General features: G+C 35.5%; 1 protein-coding gene across 1 annotated transcript in view; it reads left to right on the top strand.

The window, feature by feature from the left end:
- The window catches only part of CNTNAP2 (contactin associated protein 2), a 1,042,550-nt gene that overhangs the window by 853,922 nt on the left and 170,002 nt on the right, over positions 1-18,626 (top strand). The gene's annotated exons all lie outside the window — the stretch shown is intronic.

Raw genomic sequence — 18,626 nt, forward strand, 5'->3', positions numbered from 1 at the left:
AATTAATTCAGAGTTGAATGGATCAGATTGTATAAGAAAGGTTAGATTTGGTTGCTAATAAAAATTGTTTTTTAAAGTGTGTGTGGTTGACATTTAAAGTCAGAAAGCCTCAATCTTGAGAGAATAAAGGTAGCTTTTAGGGGTAGCAAGAAGTTCTCTGGGTTGCTGTTAAACAAAATGATAATCAAATGATTAATTTTAGATAAAATGTAAGACTTTTTAAAAAAAATATTTTAATAAAAACATTATTATTACAATTTAGGCAGTTCCTTTGAAAAATGACTGGCATTGTAGAGATAAGCGCACTGTAATAATTAAGTAGCAAATGTAAAGCTCTGTTAAGAAATTTTTATTCCTACTCTCATTTGAAGCTAGAGTCAGTTAAGACTCAGATTGCCGAAGTTTCTACACCACAGGCTCCTTGCTTTTTATTACAGAGAAGTCCCAATAAGTTAGAAGACTTATGATGCTGTTTGAGGATTTATTCAGAAAAGGTGACATAAGAAGTTTTTCATTTAGCACTTCCTGGTGTGAAAACACTTCAGGTTACAAAGTCAGTCATGGACTTTACTTCTGACTACTGATGTGGTTGCTAATCTTTCAAGAACTGTTTGGTGGCCCAAAAGATGATCAAAAGGATTTAAGCAGTATTTGCAGATAAAAGTGCTTTGGACAAATGGAGAAAATCAGTGGAGGGAACCTTATTTATAATCTCACAGTTGGGATATTAAAGTTTCTTTCTCCAGAGCCTGTCAAATTGCTTTATTTTTGTGAGGTGTTTTACAGAACACTCTGCAGGATGCATCCCTTTTCCCCTCATAACTCTTCTCCTACAAAGGGAGTTTCAAACTAAAGTTTCAGGTCATGGGAAAAGATAACTAAACAGAGTTCAGAATGACATGAGCTGTTTGAGTGACAGGAATATGGGTGGATGTTGAAATGCTGGCCAGAAGCTGTGGCAATGACAGGTAGGTCACTTGTAGCCAGATTTAACAGGATATTAAAGGCTCCTGGAGCTATAGGTAGATATCAAGGCTTAAGTTTAGCATGTAATAATTACCATCAAAATCATAGATATTTCAGTTCCTGACTCCCTTAGGCACTTTTGAAAATCCATCTGTCCTTTAACCTTGTGTGCTCTCAGTGACTGAGCTGCTGATGCAGAGAGAGTTGGATAGTTAGAAGACACTGGCTTCTCCTGTCCTTCATTAGAAGTACAATGTCTTTGTAATTTTTTTTCCATTATTTTCCCATCTAGGCAGCAACTGGAGTTTCCACAGAGGTGTTACATGATCAGAAGTGTCTAGGCTACACATTCTCTATGGAAAAAAAACCAAAAAACCAAAAAAACAAAACCAAACTGAGAACTTATTGTTGTCTCTATGTGGCTACATTTTTTGTTTAATTACTATTTCTAGCATTATGTAGAGAAATCTTAAACAGGTAAAAGGGATCAAATTTGAATATAGCTAAAAGAACTTGAAGGGCTATAAAAGTAATATTGAGGAACATGAATGACTACAAACATCATACACACACACACATATATATATATACATATATATATACACACAAAATTTCTAATAAAACTAGACAGATTGGCTGCATAAAAAAATCAAGCATTTATATATGGTAACCTCATATTTAAAGAGTAACTTTCAAAACAGACATTCTTGCTAAAATACAGAGGCCTGTATTTAATAAGAAAACACACTGGTTTGTATTACAGGAAAACAGAAAAGGAAAAAAAAACCCAAAAACCAGAAAATTATCTAATAAGATTTTTAATGTGCTGCTGTTTTACTTCACATGTTTATCACATGATTAATCACAATTTCCTTGAAATTTAGGAAACTTTGTAAAATTAGGCCACAACACTTGGAAAACTTTCGTTCAACATTTTTGCAGAACTTACTTAAAGACCATCTTTGAAATGTTAGACAAGAAAACACTATCAGTAATTGTATGTAGTATTTGCATCTCCTGATCACATAGAAGCTGAAATATCAAAACTTATGTTTTAGTTATGCTTAAGGAATGAATTAATTTTGTTGATGAAGGTAGGGGAAACTTAGCTGACAAACTGTACTACTTCAGATGGTTGTTTTTCTTGTACTCTTAGAAATCCAGGCTTTTTTAGGTCCTTTAGGGTTACCTCCCAGAGTTCCTTTGTACATTGACATTGACACCTAAAGTTATATATTTCCAGTCAATCAAAATTTAGCGTTTTGACAATTATGTAATGGCACAGAATAAAAGTTTGCATGAGGAGGGACAGTAAAGACAGAAAGTCAAGCATTCAAACCTTAGGAAAGATTAGATTCAATACAGCTGGTAGTACTTCTTTTCCATATGAGTGATGGATTTGAGCTGAAACTTTCACCAACCGGCAAGCAGATAGCCAGAGGCCATGAAGTTCATTCCTTCTAGTTACAATTTGGCCATTTTCCCAGTAGGGAAAAGGGTTGAGTAACTGGGTATTAAATAGGCTGCTGTCTGTCCTGTGTTTCTCAGCTGGGCTCATCAGATGTAAGTGGTGTGCAGTATTGAAACAGAGTTTGAATGCTGAAAAATGTTAAATCCTCCATAAATTAATTCCATCCTCTTATTTTTATAACCTGTTGTATGTTTTTATTTATAGAAACTATATATGCCTTGTGTTTGTCCATTATATATTCTTCTTCTTTTCAAAAGAAAAGGCTGAATTATTTTGTTACTGATAATGGCAGATTAAAAGTTTGAGAGATGGAAATTTTGAAGTGCAATGCTTGGTCATGCTGCAATTGGGCTGAGTAGCACCTTTCAAACTCTCCTTTACTTGTGCCTACACCACAGGACTCTGGTCAAAATCCAGGATATTGTTATTGCAAGGCTGTCTACAAACACAAAAGACTGGTTTTTTTCCTCAATGCTGTGCATTCACTACCATAAATATGTATTGATTTTATATATCATAAATATGTATGATTTGAGTGATTTAAAATTTAATCCGGGGGCTGATGAAGAGCATAGCATCTCTTGCACAGTAAGTTTTCAGGCTATTGCTTTTATGTAGACTGGGAAGGACTTTGCTGTCTGGAATTGCCCCTAATGTTGGTGTTGTATTTCTAATGAGCTAGCAGCTCTAGTCTGGGATCCAGACAAACCTAGGATCACGTAGATTGCTCTTTCTCTTTTAGAGATGCTCCGTGGAAGTACTAACAACAGCCATGGTACGTAGCTCACAGGAAGTGACAGATTTCTAACCTGAACTGATACAGCTTGGAGGGTTTAGAAGTGTCAAGGTTTAAAGAACCAAGAAAATTTCAAATTTTACTTGTGTTTTCTCTCTTTTCTCTTCTGTATTATTCATCTTTGGGACTTGATTCAGGCCTTGTTTGTAGCAAGTTGATCCTACTTGTACTTTAGCTATCATCCTGCTCACTGGGAGTAAAGAAAAGATTTCCTTTAAGACTTCTGGCTCATGGCAGTAACCAGACATATGGGCGTCACTGCCAGCAGAGCAATGACACCAAGATCAGTCCAGCTAGGGAGGTGTGTGGCAAAGGCAGAAGGATGGGAACAATGAGAATAATCTGGGAAACAAAGGAATTTAATAGTGGATAAAATAAAAAACTAAAAAGCTGTATGCAGTACAAGGGATCATTTCTCGACGACCCGGGAAGTCATAACAATATATAGGGTGAGGTAGAGAGTGCAGGGTCCAATCAATAAGAGGGTAAGGAGCAGAGCCATATGTGAAAAGGACAGTCAGCCAACCACGTATCCAAACTAAGAACATAACCTTTTTTGTAACAAACTGATTAACATATTAGTTCTCATGAGGCAACTCTTCTTTCTATTCTATTCTTCTTTCTATTCTCTTGCTCTAACAGAAGGATTTTCTCTCTCTAGCAAGGTGTTTCCCAGGGTCAGAGGGTGATGTTCTCTGCACATGCAGGTGAAGCCACTCCCTTGTCCATCCCAACCAGACCCATTCCAACCTGTGATGACCAAAGTCTTAACGTTGTCCGCATCTGAAAACACAGGAAAATATGTGCATTAATATGGCATGAAATAACTCTTTGGCAACCTGCCTTTTCTTTGTTAAAACACCCTTTCTTACTCAGTGCTATTTATTCAGTCCTCTGTACTTATTGTGCAGTTACGATGATTTTTCTTCCTGCAATCAATACAAAGCTAAGAATGAGGAAACAGGATTCTGTACTGCCTCATGCATCATGAGCAGTCTTTTGCTTTGCTGTGGATGTGGAAATGGTCAAGTTCTAACAAACTCCTAAGGATGAAGATGATTTCTATTCGACTTCAAGTTCATTCATTTCTCAGTGCTAGCAGAGTAATGAATTAACTTAAAGGGAAGAGTGATGAAAAGACGTTACCCTTGATTATTAATTTGCTCTGTAAATCATTGTGAGACAAAACATGAGTGTTCATCCTGCTGCCAACCTAACTTCTGAGTGTTGCTGTTCAGGTTTTCTTGTCTTCAGTTCCAGCTAGTCACAGACAGATGGTATCGTCCATAAGTTAGAGGATTGTTCAACAGGGGCACTGAAAAAAAAAAATCTATCAGAATTAGGTATTTGTAATTATTCTTCTCTGACATATCCTTGCTGTTATAAAAAGTGCCCTATCTTTCTCAGGGTATTCTAAGAAATTTCTGAGAGGGTTATGAATTAGCAGGTAAAAAAGATATGTGATTTTTAATTCTACCATGCAGATGATCGGAATATAATTCCCAGCACATTTTTATACTTTTGTTATTAAAATTCTTGATTAGTGCAAGTGACAAATCAAGTGAGCAAGAACAAATATGTCTCCTAGTTTTGGACAGAAAGATGCAGCCTTTTTAACCTGAATTAAGAGCTTGTAGTCCTAGCTTTGAAGCAAATGACCTTACTGTCACAGCTTGTCAGGTAAGGGCAGAGTACATTGAGCATTGTGCACTGCAGAACTTTCCACTGCCAATTATTTTCTCCTCCTCCACCTTGTATTTATGGGCTAACTTAAAGACTAATGACTCTGCCCTCAGTGCCATGCTATGAAGATTAAATCACCCCAATGCTGGCCAGCCCAATGTATTTCACTCCATACCTGATGCTGCTTAAGTCTTGAAGAGGGTGCTTTTCTTCTTAAGTTGTAAGACTCCCTTGACTTTTTTATTTCTGAATCAGTGCAGTCAGATGTAAAGACATCTGAAATATATGACAAACTGTGTTATAGGGTAGATGAAGACTGCAGCACGTGATTAGCTCTTACTACTATTAGCAGCCATATTTTAGCTGAAAGAATCACAAGGGAATCCATTAAGCTGAAGGTGTTAAGCCTCTAGTGTAAGCAAAAGACATATCTATTTTCACTGTTTGTTCTTTGGTGTACCAGGAGACATATATAGATATACAGATATAAGGGGGAAAATGGAAATAATCATATGGGGAGAGAGCTAGATGTCTTGGGGAAGCAAGAACTCAGAAGCCCTTAAGATACTTCTTTTGTATCAGGTGCCAGACTTGATGGGAATGTTGTCTTCAGAGCAATTGATCAAAATATCCTGTCAGTTCATCACTGAGATAGTTGCAAAACCTCAGCATTTGAACCTCACCTATAGCATTGTGTTTGCCTGTGAATGATTGTTATATACATAATGCATTATTTTACTCTAAAGAGGAAGATGACTTAGACTGTCTGTGAAAAACAGAGCAATCAAGTAACCTTTTATAAAGTCTGGAAACTGAGCAAAAAAGGCAATGGTTCTAACACCTAGAGAAAAGGGAGACTGCTTTTTCTTTTTTTAAACTGCAGTTAGGCTTGTAGAAGAAGCTTAAATTATATAAATTGTTTTAATGTCATGGACAAGGTGTGTGTTTATCTTAGTTACCATTCATGTTTCCCTCCTGGTTTGCCCTAAGCATTAAAAATTACAAAATTGTTTTTAATTAATGATGGTTGGATATTGTGTCCCAGCTCCAAGTCGCTTTGTGTTCCCCTCCACTCGTCCTCCAGCTGTTTTTCTTTTCCCTGCCTCCTGTTCACATGCAGAATACTATACTTATGAACATTATTAGTATAAATTACAGTCCCTGGAGACTTTGCCAAGTTTCTGAGCTGTCTGAGTGTGCAATGGAGGTTCAGTAAATCAGGTCTAAGGTAATTTGTTGCATTTTTATCTCAAGTTTTTTTCAACTGTCTGTAAGCTGAAATTAAAATGCTACATGGATTCTTTAAAGTAGAAGTGTGTCTATATGAGCCAGCTTCCTGATGAAATTCAGATGGTGCTTTTTTTCATATTTTGCTGAAAAATAAGTGGTTTACTAAGAAGAAATTATTCTATCGAAACCAATATCTCAGGACAGTTACTTATGTTTATTGCTTTGTCACAAATGCTATCTTTTCTTCAACTTTTGGTCAAGTGGAAGTTGATTACAGGATTATGCTAAATGTAGATTAGGGAAACAAAGCCTTCCTTGAGTTATGACTTGGGGCTGTTGTTTAAGTTATACAATTGCCTTTATGGAAGTATTTGTGTGTATATATATATATATATATTTATTTATATAATTTATTAAAGAGAAAACAAAGCAAAATAAAAAGGAAGAAAAATCAAATTTTCAAATAAGCAGGCAAATATTAAGTTAATAAACTAAAATAACCTAAAACTAGAAAATGTGATGAAAAAATGCAATAAATATAAAAATCTATATCTATGATGCAAGAATTTTCTCTTGGCAATGTAAAAGCACAAACAGATTTGTGGCTATTATTTCCATGAAAGAGAAATGTTTAAAATGCTATCACTAGGCATGTAATTGCATGTCTAAAACCAGTTATTTGCTAGATATGACATAAAATGTCATAATAACATTTACTGGTCAAGAGTTCATCTGTTCAGTTAAAGCATTTTGGAAAAGAGAATTAATTCAAGTATCTTATGTCAAATCTAAGATACTTTTTCCTGAAACAAAATTTTATTAGAAATTTTTAAAGGATTTCATAAGACTTAGGAATCAAAACCAAACTCCTGATTTGCACAGCACACTTAAAAATCACGCTCTTAAAACTGACCTTATGCTTTGCTGCCATTTTATTCAATAAAACAACCAAAACCCAGAAAAACTAATTATTAATCCCTGAACAGAAAACTGGTATATTCCTTGAAAAGAAAACAACATGGATAACATCAACTGATGGAAATCTCTTGAATCCAGAGAGCAGATGGAAGATGACAAATGTGAACAGAAAGCTTAGAAATATTGACACTTACCATAGTTTATTATTGTCACTGTTATTGTAATTATTAACTGTTTAATTATATATGATTGTGAAGCAGAACAAACCTAAATGAAAAAGAGGAAAAAATGTCATCTTCTATTCTGAAAGCTAAAAAAAAGCAAAATTATTTTTAGAATGAAGATAGACATTGATCTGTTTAAGGTAAAGAACTGAGATAATCATTGAGGAAACCGAGCACGGCAGCAAAAACTTATTAAATACTTCTCCTAAAGACAGATAATTTTGGAGACTCTTTGAGGGTGCTTATTTCTTGCACCATACTCTTCTATACATACATACACTCATAAGATCACAGAGCAATTTAGCCTGAAAGTGGCCTCCTGAGCTCTTGTAATCTGACCTGCTTCTCAGGGATAGTGGAATCAAAGTGCCTGAGGGCTGTGTCTGTCTGAGCCCAGAACACCCCCAAGGATGGTCATCCTGGCATCCCTCTTGAGAACCTGCTCCAGTGTTTGACCACTGTCATGATGTGGTGATGTAAGGATGACAGGCACCCTTTCAAAGACTGGAACATTAGATTTCAACCAGCTGTTGCTGAGTAAAGCAGATATTGCTAACAACCTTTTGAAGAATCAGCTTTCTCTCCTATTGCCATGGAAGACCACTCTAGCTATAGAGAGGATGAAAAAGTCTGAAGTAAAGACATTGAAAGTTACAGCACACTACTAGTGCATGCTTCAGATTTTTATTTCTTCTTTCATTTATAGGAAATGGGTAAGGAATAACTTTTTAACTCTAGCATATCCAATATGCTGTCCAAGCTGAATAGTGAAGTGCCCAGCTGCAGAGCTTGCAGGACTTAGGCTTGATAATAATGGGACCTTCCAGTTATTTTCTACTAATATTTGTTAAGTGGTGTGCTCTTGCTGGTTTATGTGCATTTCCTGAAATTTGGGGATTTCATTTAGTTGCAAAATGTTGCAACAATCTTATGATTGGCTATAAAGTCCTTCTAAAATTACAGGCCTAAGATTTTCAGTATTTTGAAGGAAATATTGAGACAAGTTAAGAAAATTTTGTGATTCAAATTATGTTAATTTTTTGGCATATTTTTGCCTATCAGGGGATGGATCAAAACAATAGAAATATAACAGCCCCACAAAAAAAACAAAAAAAAAAACAAAAAAAAAAACAAAAAAAACAAAAAAAACAAAAACAAAAAAAAACAAAAAAAAACAAAACAAAACAAAACAAAACAAAAAAAAAAAAAAAAACAAAACAAAACAAAACAAAAAAAAAAACCAAACAAAAAAACCTCAGTAAACAGGAAAAATAATAGTATCTGGAAACACTTTCTTCTCTTTCTGGCAGCTGGTTTTGTTTCCTAGACAAATTCAATGCTTTTGTGGAGGATTATGGGTGGATTCATTTTCCATAGGTAGGCAGTCTGAACAAGCTTTCTGCAGATCTTTGTAAAATTCAGGGTCTGTTTCTTCTCTGACTCAATGTCAAGTTTTGCTTTTGCCATCTGCAAATCATGATGAAATATACATTAAGGAACCAATATGTAGTCAAAACATGACTTTGTTTTTGCTTTCATTATCACAGTAGTAGTTCAGCTTCAGTTGCTAAATAAGTTGTGTGTTTTTTGAATGCATGTTCTGATTTTGTATTTTACTACATACAGTATTTATGCTGATTCTGTCTTCTAACTGAGGTATTTTTTTATATGGAACACTTGTTTATAGTTTACAAATATAATGTGTGACGGAAATAGTTTGGGTTTGTAGGAGGAAATGTACATACTGATGATTATATCTCTAGTTATATCTTTCATTTAATTGTACGATGAAGAAAATTGTGTGCTTGGTTTTTAGCCTAGCAACTCAACCTGCCTTTGCTTAACTTTTGTAACTTATTCTAGTGATTTACATTGAAAATTTATAGCACCTACCTCCTCATGATTCATATCTAATTTATTTCCATTTTTGATATATTAATGCTTGCAAATTACTTATGATCTTGTAAAAAAGCATATAAATTCAGTATAAATTATACTGATACAGCTGAAAAACATCAGCAAACCCTCAGGTTTTGTTGCTTTGTTATCAGTGACTCCTCTGTAATCTTAATGCAGATTATTATTGTTTGTAAACATAGGGGTTTCTTTAAAAAAAAAGGTTTTTTAAAACTATTAACTCACATCTTTCTGGAAGGCTATGAAAGGGGTTGGACTAGATAGTCCCTGGAAACCCCTTCCCATCCCAGCCATTCTGTGATTTGGTGATTTGTTAGATAATGTGAACATAATTTCCTTGCTGACCCCGTTTCTGGTTTGTGGCCTTAGGAGCACTGGAATACCTTGCTCAGGAGGAGCAGGTGTATTTATATACACATGGAACCACTTCTTGTCTTTTGCCAAGGGGAAAGAAATGAAGTTCACATGCAGTAGAACACTCTTACACAGTGCACGTGGGCAGAGCACAAAGACAGCAAGAGATGCACCAGCCTGCTATCTGGAATGAGACCTGATTTAAACAGATTGGGGAAATGTACTCCTTTACACTAATGAGCTTCTGGAGCTGGCTTCCAAAGGAGGCTGTGCAAGCAGACACAGATTCAGGAAAAGATTTAAAAGAGTCATGGAAAACAGGTCTATAAATGGATGCTGCAAGTACTGTTCACCTTGTAATATTTCCAGTGAAGAATGTTATTCTGGAATAGCTTTTAGGTAAGAGTATTGGAGAAGAACAGACAAATTTTTCCTAAGCAAGCTGTTAAGTTCCTCACAGCTGTTTGCTCACAACCCCTCATTGGGATGAAGGAGAGATTTGGAAAAGTCCAAAATCTTTTGGATTGAGATAGAGACAGTCTATAAGGTAAAGCAAAAGCTGCATGCTTGAGCAAAGCAAAGGAAGGAATTCATTCACCACTTCCCATGGGCAAGCAGGTCTTCAGCTATCCCGAGGAAAGCACTGCTCCATCATGTGTAAAGATTGCTTGGGGAGACCAATACCATCACTCCAAATATCTCACCTTCCTCCTCCATATGATGATGTGAGAAGAAGGAAGGGCCTTGACCCCGTAAGCCTTGACCCTGCTGATCAATAACAAAACCATACCTATGTTGCACTGATTTGTCACAAATCCAAAATATAACACCCCAGGAGCTACTGCAAAGATAATTAAGTTGCTCTTGGATTAAACATGTACAGACATGTTCAGATTCTGCAGGAGACTATGTGATGTGGCTGCCTGCAGTAGAAGTGAGCTGTCATCAGTGACTGTAACCTTTCTTGCATTGCAAGCATAGTATTTGCTATAGGAAGAAGTGATTGTCTTCTTGGTATCCCTACATCTATGAGGCAATGTTTATCTCATAGTCTTGTTTTAAGGCAAGAAGCATCTGCAGTAAACTGCATTTAAGCTGTCAGAAAAAAAAAGATGCATCAACATTTGGCAAATTAATATACCTAGCCATTGAAATGCAGCTCAACATTGTCAAGGCTCTCAGTGTACCCTCTGTGAATACTGTGAGCCCCAGGCTTTTCGACCTATGTTATATTATATTTTAATTTCGGTCTTCACCTAATGCTGATAAAAATGTCACAGTCTGAAATACCAGAGAAGCAAAACCTGATTGCTTCAGGGTCAGCTTCTCCATAAAATCTACCAGAATTGCTTGGAGTCCTGAAAAGCACCATTCTTAGAAATAAGAGGGAGAGGGAATCTCACTCATTTCATCATCACCCTCCTTTATTCATGACCATATTGTCACATGTTGTTAGAAACCTGTGGCCCAGAGCCATTTCAGTCCATGCACTCAGGGCTGCCACAGCAGACTTGGTAGAGAAAATCTTGGGGGAGTTCATCGAGTATGGTGCTAGGAAAAGACAGGCTGAGCTCAGATGGAATTGTGTTAGGAAATAAATGGTGAATTCTGCAAGTGTGTGCCAGTTTTTCGTTAAAGAAAAAAAAGTGGTGATATGTATTGTAAGGAAAGTTGAGCTCATAGGCTAATAGAAAGGATAATGGAAATCCACCAGAGCAATAAAGTGCAGCAATCTGACTAATGAATAGGTCACTAATCCTGTAAAAGTGTGATCAACAAAACGCTAAACAAATGCTTGACTTTCTACAGTCAGTGCAGCAAAACAGATTTTTCTAAACAAGAGCATCTGCATTTGGCCTAATATTTAGCATAAGTGTGGCATACCATACCTTCCTTGTGGCTCAAATCCTAACCTCTGTCACTCAGTACTCTCATAATGTTTTGAGTAAATGCAGTGAGAGAATCTGTCTGTACAGTCCCGCAGAACCCAGCTGCCTCTGGAGCTGATACTGTTGTACACATTGCAGGAATTACAATTCTTTTTTAAAACTTCAGTAAGTGCCCTGTGTAGTATCCTTCCTCATTTCTCCAGTTACTCAATTGTGTGCAGATATACACGCACAGACAAGAGGTAATAGTATCACTAAAACACAAAAAGGTCAGAAAGAAATTAACCTACACATAAATTTGCATATCACTTCCAACCAAGGTCTTCCATCTTTTTAGGAAAAGCACTAAAAAGGAACCTAATTGAAATTAAATCAATTCTAAGAGATATATGTGCATGTTTGCTAACAGAGGGGAAATATCCTAGTTTTGCTTGTGCTTGATAGCAAAGTGTTTAAATAATGAATAAAGACTTCTGTTAATTACCTCTATGCTGCACCATTGCTTTAAATGTGCTTGGATATCTTGGAGCATTCAGTTTCAGATAATTATTTCTGATGAATGGGTGTATATTTAAAATGTTTTGTAGTGGGATATTTAATTCTTCTTCTAACTAGAGTGCTTTCATTATAATAGACACCACTTTCCTTCCTGTTTCCACAGAAACATCATTCATTATGTTTATAGCAGAATTTGTAGATAATCTTTTAAGGTTTCATTTTGGTAGTGTGTTTGTTTAGTGGCAGTTGCTACAATTTTCTTCTTCCATTTGATTTTGGCATGTTTTAAATAGCTGTTTATTCCCCATCTACTCACCTGTGGCTGGATGATTTAAAGGGTCTGTCTTTCATGGGTCTAACAAATGATTACAACAACATCAAAAAATCACAGTCCTGATGCAGAATTCCTTTTTAGATTACTTTTACTAATCGTTTTTCAGTTAGAAACAACTTCTCTATTTATTAGATAAGCAGGAAAAAAAAATTTATATGATCACTGATTCCAGCTTCGAACAGCAGTAGGTTAAGAAATCCTTGAGAGGAAAAAAGAGCTAGAAATGTACAAGCTATGTGCTGTGTAAGAAAGGCTAAATAACTGGTCATCTGTCCTGAGGGGGTAAGTGTCACTTTGAGAGAAGGATCACTTCTGGGAATTTGCCTTCTTCCACACACTCATGAAAGTAAAATGGGAAGCAATCTTCTAGGGCTAAGACTGGAGACAAAATTAAAGTACAATGAGATACTTGCCTCTAAGGATTGAAAATTAGGTCTTCTGAGGGGACACAAATTATGTGCAATACCCTTGAAATACAGTAATTAAAGAATGTGAACTGCTTATAGATACAGAAAATAAGATGATGTGGTTGGTAAAATTAAACTTTGAAGTCAGGTAGAATGAAGAGAGCTTACTGAAAAATAGGCTCAAATACCTAAGTTTTCTTAAAAAACAGTACAGATGTGATAAGGGCCTTTGAAGAAAGGAAATAAATAGTCAAATAGTAACATGGAATTTTAATAATACATTACATTACTTCTATGTTTTGTCTCTTTATTGGTTACTTAGATTATTATTTAAAAGAGAGGTGCTTTTATGCTTTTTTCTATGTGATGTCTAGCAAGTAACTTAAAATTTCTGTCATCCAAACCTGTGAATTTTTCCAATCTAAACCTCTTTTTGATGTAACTGGAGGCCATTTTCTGTTGCCCTTGTTACTTGGGAGAAGATGCCAACCCCCAGTTTTCTACAACCTCCTCTCAGGCAGTTGTAGAGAATGATAAGGTCTCTCCTGAGCCACCTCTTCTCCAGGCTAAACAACCCCAGCTCCTTCAGATGCTCCTCATTGGACTTGTGCTCCAGATGCCTCACCTGCTTCAGTTCCCTCTTTTGGTCACTCTTACCATATGTATGGAGATTTTGTGAGGTTATCTAATCAAGCACTTTGATCCAGGGTGTGATCAGTATAAACCTTTTCACAAAATATTTGATGTCAAAGCTATACAAGCAACTCAAGACATGAGCTAAATCACATCATCCTTATATTCCCAATGTCCCTGACATAGATTGGTTTCAATTTTGTATGAGGTATATGCATAGATGTCATGGGAGGATGAACAGTGCAGGAAGTGCCAGTGGAAGGCTAAGAGTAGTGGTAGATCCTTGTGCAGTTGGGTTTTACTGATATTTTCTGGATGCAGTAAGTACCATACTTCTTTCAGTTTTCTGGACCAAATTCAACACAAAGTTATGCACTTTAGTACTGTATTGAACTCAACTGGCATATAGGGGCTGAAGTCAGCATTAACTATAGCCATCTGTTATTTTGTCATGCCATAGTCAATTACTTTTATTTAGCTCTTTCAGTCATACAAAATAAAACTGTCAAAGTTGTCAAGAACTCGGAGAAATGAAGCCTCTGAGCTGCTGCTCTGAGATTTTTAATATTTTTTCCAATACAGATCCTTGTGCCTTAAAAATCCTGCCAGAAGTATGTTTGCTCTGATAGTTTGATAGGATGTGATCCAAAGGCTTTTGGTTAGTCAGTAGAATAGATGCAGCAAAGAATTCATAATTTATCTGCATAGGCCTTGCAATAGTACATTCAGTAGTGCAGGTACTAAAATCATACATTCCATTAGATAACTGCTTCTAGTGTCCACACAGTAAAATATTACCATTACTGTAATGCATTCAGATAAACAAAAGTGTAATTAAAATTCTTGATGTTTTAAATTAGGTAATTCTTAAAACAGGTGGAAATAATCATTTGAGTTTTTCATTATTTTCTTCCCTCAAAGCTACAGTAGCCTGCTGTTCCATTCCATGGGAAAGTTCAGCATCTGTGAGGGGATCATGGAATAAATGGTTTCTCTTTGTCGAAGTGATATACAAAGACAGACATTTAACTTTCTGGGCCCTGTTGAGTAGCTGAATGGGACATTATTTTATTGCCCTTCAACTGATTACACCTTTCCAGAGGAGGGTTTTCTCATTACTGTCATAAAGCATTTAAAACTTTAGGGGAACTAGAAAATTTTTGGGGCATTGTTAATTGTGGGATATTTTTAATATTTTTATACACTACTATTTTTTAAAATAATTTTCTAATTTTGAAATATTTTGAGATCAAATAATAATACTGATTTTAAAATACCAGATGAAATTGAACTAACAGAAAAAATTATTTAAGCAAAGTATTGCCCTTTCCCAAGTCAATTTTCTCCTTTAAAAATTCCCATACCATCCACTTTCAGCTCTACATTCACAGTTTCTTTTTTTGGCTTCAGCTGAATCCCAAGTAATCTTGTCTCTGTAATTACCCAAGATGAAAGGGACATCCCAAATTAGCATTTCTTCTAAAGGAAATGCCACATATGTTCCCTGACTTACTTGTAAAAAATTGAAATTCCTACATAACGTTCATTAAATTGTTGACAGATGCAAAGATCAATTACAGCATGATAGAATTCCTAGATTTCATTCTTTAAATATCTCAGTATAGAAATAAAAAATTAAAGTCAAGTCAGAAGAGTTTTGGATCTCAAAAGAAGAGAATCCAAAAATTTCCTAAATTTCTTCAAAATAAAATTAAAGAAATGAAGATTGTAAGAGGAGCTGCTCTGGTTGAAGAGATTTTCTGTCTCAACTGATCTTTTAGAAGGAGAATATGAGAAAATACTCATAAAAGGCAGATTTTCACTGGAAACTGGAAACTATTGTTCAAAAGAAAGCAGAACCCCATTTGCTTTCTCAATTATTTGTCTTTCTCTGTGGTTATTCAGTTTCTCAAAAACTCCTACTTGAAAGAAAAGTCAAATCCTTTCAGGCAAGAGAACCTGTAGAACCAGTGTCAGCTCTCTCAACCTCCTTCCTGATGGGTTTTTTAAATGAGTCATATTTCTGACCAACTTCTCAGTGTATCTCCCCTTAAATTAATTTAATCCAGTCAATTCAGTCTTTTGTAATTTCTAAACAGGGATTATTTGTGAGTGCTGCACCATCAGCCTTATGTCTTTGGTATAATTTATCCTTACTAACAGAAGTCAAAGTATGGATTTTTGTTAGCAATTTGGGTACTGGGATTAGATGATCTTTCATCAAATTGTTTAGACTTTCAGGAGGTAAGTGCTCTCAAAAGTAAAAATATTTTATGTATTCTAAAGAAGTTTAATTGCCTTCAGTCTTAACTGTAAGAGTTCCTCCTCCTTTTGCTTTTAGGAGCCACATATTTCCTAGGATCTTATCCTGTCCAATGCCAGAGTATTGAAAAAACTCAAATTGAGTTATGATCATCTGTCAGTTTTTATGACCCTGTAAAGTAATGAGAAATTTTCCATAATACCCCTTGTCAGAAAAATCAAGGGTGAGTCATTAGCTCCAGCTTAACTTGTAAGGAAGGGTATCTGAGGTGACAAGACACGTGGGAAAGGGACAAAAGAGACATAAGAATCCCTGAGAGCAGCAAAATCCAGTGGAAATAAAAACTTTTGTCCTAGACTATATGGTTTGTAGTTTATAATTCCAAAGGGCAGAGCCATAGGTATATCTCTGGGTGAATCTAAAAGCATGGCTTTTTATCAAAACATTTCATTTAGTTTTGCTTTAATCCTAGTTTTTGTTTGCCCTGTTTTTAATCCTGTAATTAGATTTTGATTACTTTCAAGTAACTCACTTCCAAATTATTACATTTGCTGCCAAAGTTGTGTTGTTCATTAAATTGTTTGTAATATTCATTATTCTTAGCAGTTTTAATAAAAATAAAATTTTTGCCAGATATTTTTGGATGAGAGAAAATACCAGTATTTGGTATGTCTGTGCCCTTCACAATGTTTTTACAGGCATTGGTTTGAAGATCCTAACTGGACTAAACTGCTTTATATCTCCCTCAGATAGATTATGGAAATGCAGGGATTTATACAAAGGTGCTTAAATAGTAAAAACCTGAGTCTTGTGAGAGGTGGAAAATTGTATACCTTTGAAATTGTCAAACTTTGGAGTTTCATGCCTCAAACCAGTGCTAATCATTAAATTATATGTGCTTAACACTACTTTTTAAGTCCAGTAGGTGTTTTATTTGTATTATCAAAATAGCTTCAGTTCCTCAAGTCATTAAACCATATCTTTTAAAACCGAGTCCATTCCTACCTGTAGTACGTTCTTTATTTTGCTTTGTATGACTGGGCTGATAATTAAGGGATGTCTAACAAAATCAGAGAAAATAAATTACTCCAGTAGCAGCAATCTGGTTGTATTAAATCATTATATAAACAAATTAATAATGATACAGAATCTTATCATTACCTTGGATATGTCATTTGCTGATACATATATAATGCATTTATTTTTTACATACCACTGGATGCTTATAAAGAGTAAGTAGATGATCATAATCAAAACAATGATAAATCTCACACTAATATCTGCTACCTTCATTCAAAGGCACCCTGAAGCACTTTGCAGGCTGTTATATATAGGAAAAGAAATTAGGAATAGAAAATTATGCTGAGATTTCATCAATATCTCCTGGTAATAATTACAGGATTTGATCAGATTCATTCATCTCCCATTTGGCTATTAATAGGAATATGACACTCTCTGAATTCAATCTTTATTCTCTTGAGGGGATTTTCTTTGGTGAGGAAAAACTTCAGAGCCTTTCTCCACCCTATTAATGTGCAAAGTCTTTAAATACCATCAGAATCATTATCACTTGCAGAAATTGAGTGTTCAAGCTGTGATTATTTCTAAGTGTGTTGTTCAAAGTCAAGCATAATAATCAGTCTTTGGTTTAAAACTTTTTTGATTTTGTCAGCAGTGATTAGTATGTCCAGAGGAACTACAAGTACATTAGAAAAGCATAACAGATCCATTTGGTCTCTGAGTCTCTTTGTCTTATCAGTGCATGTGTGAACAGAAATCATCATTATCCCATTTTTGTTCAGAGCGAAAGAACTACCCAGGTTCTGCTGGTGAAAAGGCAACTCACCTCTTTCAACTCCTAGTTCAGCACTCCCAGTCCTCAATAGTTTCAGTGCAGGGGAAAATGCATTTGCTACAATGATGACACAAGTAAGTGATGACCAGAAAATAAGACTATTTTTGAAAATAACTCTAACATTTAGCTTTTATTGTCATGGCAATGGATTTAAAGTGACCATGTCACTGAATGCATAAATAAAATATTAAAATGAGTAAAAAAATTATCAGTAAAAAGGGGGAAAGTTGTTTCAGCTCCTTTTTATTTCCTTCAAAAAAAGTGAAGGCTATTGGTGATAGGAGCTCTGCCACCCTTTAACATCCATATTTGGAGCTGAAATATTAGCTGGTTTTGTGAGAGAGGAATGAAAGAAAAAAAGATAAATACTAATAGTTTTATTTTTACTGCTCTTCGAAGAATTCTATGTTCTAAATAGATATATCTAACTTTAAAGTGTTCTTTGAAAAAGTAAAAATCAGCAGAGAAAGCCAGTCTCAGATGAAAACCTCAGAGAGAGTGAACTGATGACTTATATTTATCCTCTATTACCCTCTAGAAGGGAGTGGATGCAGTCTTTAGCAGTGACTAAGATTAGGTCTACATACCTGTCTTTGTTATTCACTATTTTCTTTCTTAAATGGAAATTCCTTTAATCTTTCTTCTCTTTTACTGCTTGTCTCCAAACTGATGAAAAGGATGTCTTTGTAAAGGGCATGACGATCTGGGGATGAAAAGCAGTATGCTACAAGCCAGCACAATGTGCAGGAGCTGCCTGCCAGGGTTCCTGCTCTCCATTTTACTCCCTTTCTATCAATGCCCTGTAGCATCCTCACCGACAGAGCACCTGGTGTAGCCGTGTCCAGCCAAAGAGGGTTAATGATCTCAGAAACTCAGAGTCACATAACACAAAGGAGCAGGTTCTCTGAAGGGGCAGAACACACAGATTAAGTAAAACAGTCATCTGCTAATTGAAAAATTCTAGTAATTAAATCTCTAATTACTCTCTTCATCACAGAGAACAGACACTAGTTCCAAACTGTTGTCTGAAAATGTGATGGTTATTTTCTTAACTAATTCAGTTGTGCTTCTTTTTAAAAGAATGGTTTGCTTTCCATCTCTTCAGATGGACCAAAAAAGGATGATGACTGGAGAAGCTACAGGAAAACAGTGCTGTCCTACTGGAATACTCTGAACATTACCACAGAT

This window comes from Oenanthe melanoleuca, chromosome 2 (assembly GCF_029582105.1).
Source record: "Oenanthe melanoleuca isolate GR-GAL-2019-014 chromosome 2, OMel1.0, whole genome shotgun sequence".
In the NCBI taxonomy this organism is placed as follows: Eukaryota; Metazoa; Chordata; class Aves; order Passeriformes; family Muscicapidae; genus Oenanthe; species Oenanthe melanoleuca.